A 2943-nucleotide genomic window follows, 5' to 3' on the forward strand; every position below is an offset into this window, starting at 1 on the left:
AAATGTACATTATGATTTAAAAAAAAAAAATTGTTTCTTGAAATTTAAAAGTTCATGATTATGTAGAAGATAAACGTAATTTAATAAACTGGTAGAATAAAATTTAGCAAATTAAATCAAGAGTTCATACAGTTATTTTATTGTCACTTGACAGTTTCTTCACACTGTCTGTTAATATGAAACTGATACTGGATAGTACCCATCCTGAAGCATATAGACAAGCTATCAGCTGGTCTATGTCAAACGTTTGGACTGCATGTGGCTCTTAACTCATTTTCTCGCGATCCTCAGTTGATATATATAATTTAATTAATTATAAAATTGTAAGGACCTTTCTTAATGCTCAACAAACGATGATTCCTCGAGCAACAAGTGCAACCTTTTACATACTCTCTCACTTACAAAAAGGAGTAAGTCCCCTGAAAGATTCAGATTAACATACACATGCATCTGATTTCTTTTATCAAAATCTCTACTGCGAGCTGCATGCTCCAGGCATCTGAAATATTATTGAAAAACGAAAAAGAAAACTTCAAGTGTCGGGGAAAGAAACAATACATATCCATCTACTAGTACCTTTCTATTTCAAGTTTGCCCTCGGAAAATATGTGAAACATACTTCGGCCTCACCCTCAACTAGCCTCTTACTCAGAAAACCTTCGCTTTGTTTTGGGGGAAAGAATAGTGAATGATCTCACCTGTGTTGCCAATTTGTCATTCTGTCGTGTAGCCTTGGCGAGTGAAGATTGTAGGCTACTTTGAATGGCTAACAACACAGTAGAACCGTGAAAAAATTCAATGTGGCAATCCTACCAGTATCCACCTATTGAAATATCTCGGCCATAGTACCTTGTTCCTCTTCTTTAGAGGGGATACTGAAAAAACACATATCGACAGCAGTACCAAGCAGGGACACACTTGAAATTCAAAGCTTTATCTGGATTTCATGATCCTTCTACGTATTTTCTGTAAATAACTATAGTATTAGACAAGATCTTATGAATTTACTCACTCGTTAAATGCATAAATAATTATGAAAATGTCTTAATTTTCTGTTTGTGGCTTGCACTATTGTACACTGATGACTGGTGACTATTTGGTCCGCATGAGGTATTAAAAAAATGAAATGAGATCTTTGAGTTTTACGTCCCACGCTTGCGCCGGTTATACTAAAGGAGACGGTGATGATGATTAATGAATGAAATGGAAGTCGGAGGAAACGGGAGAACCTCGAGAAAACCCACGCACACGGTGTTTGTCCACCACTGCATGAGGTATTGAGTTTGACATATGTGGTTAATGAGAAAAATCAAAATTTAGATTAACCCTTATACTTTAATAAGCCTGTTTCTTTAACTATAACCTTAATTCCAAACTTCCTAACCTAGTTTACCAGTCACCCTCTTCGTAAACCCTGCATACTAAAAGTTACTGCCTCCTCTCCACTTTGTCGACCGATGATCTGACTCATTTTAAGATTTCATATGCAGTATTGAATTCTCAAATGTTAAATGATAATAATTTTCAACAATTTATGTTTAAAATATCCATTGAAGCTTTTCTGGTGTCGTATTGCAAATAGGTCTTCTCGGCTTAGCAGCCAGGTAAATTTACATTTATTTTCAGAACAACTACTGCATATCACTGTAGTGTAAATTATTACTTTTACTACCCTTTTTCTTAATAGAAGGACAGTTCTTACTCAATAGTTATTTAGTTTTTGTATAGTGTTTAATTTTTTGGCTTCTTGTCATAACGTTCGTAATATTTTTGTAATTACAAATAAGGTTTACCTGTATTTCTGTTAGTAGCTAGAACATCTTTGCTCGGTCTTCACGCACCCCCAATGGTCGAACTACACCCAGGTTAGTAACCGTTGCTATAGATAGCCTAATATCTAGCCGAGCAATATTAAATATTTGAAGGTTGAATTCTCATGCGTAATTTTTCAAAGAAATTTAGAGAAACGAATGTATGTTGCGCTAAAATGCAAGCCGTTCCTTTCCAATATTACTTGATAGGCCTAGCTTCATTCTGCGTAGCTCGATTGTTTGTTTATTTATCTGTTTATTGTTATTATTGTAATTTTAATAAAAAATACACTGTTAAGTTGCAGATTGTTATCTGCACTGAGAAAAATCGGTTCTCCGGACACCGGTATATTGTATATACAAATATACGGAATCCTCTTGCTTACTACAGAAATCAGTACGGAGCATACGTTATCCATATGCTACATACGCACTGCCCTTAAATGTTACATCATGCCGTTGCAGGATGTCTGATATCTAACAGTCTTCCTTATATTATACATATATGTATGTTACCTTCGTCAACTATACATGTTATATACGTCCATTTGAAAGTGAAATCTTGACCGCCTATATTGTTTTATACGGAAAGTACGTACAGATGGAACACTTATACAGGAAGTATTATAAAACATGCGTTTTCACTTATACGTTTCCTGTACGTTAAGTCCAAAAACTACAGGGTACGCCACACACAATTTTCTTTTTCTCAGTGTGCCTTAGGTGACACACATCGTGCTAGTAGCAGCAGGCGCATACCCAGAAGTTTTTGCTGGAATGGGTCCAAGGTTTGGACAAGTCCAATAATACAAGATTTTATGCTTATGTAGTATCAAATAGATGTTATTTTAAGCCGAAAAAAAACGGCAAGTAAGTTTAAAGTACTGACACCTGTATATTCTTTTTATAAAATTAGATAGTTTTTTGTCGGAAAAGAAATAGTACAGAAGATGAGAAAGGTCGAATCTTTAGTCTAAAAAAGTGTCTCTCTGCTAAACAAGACCAGTTTTATTAAGAAAGCGTACAAATGCACACTCATGTCCTAAATTATTGTCGCATGTCTATAAATTTGTTCTTCTAGGAATATAATTTGATAATGAATTGATCTGGTATTTCTTACAATGTTAGTGTG

This window comes from Thermobia domestica, chromosome 9 (genome assembly GCF_964235325.1).
Source record: "Thermobia domestica chromosome 9, izTheDome1.hap1.1, whole genome shotgun sequence".
NCBI lineage: Eukaryota > Metazoa > Arthropoda > Insecta > Zygentoma > Lepismatidae > Thermobia > Thermobia domestica.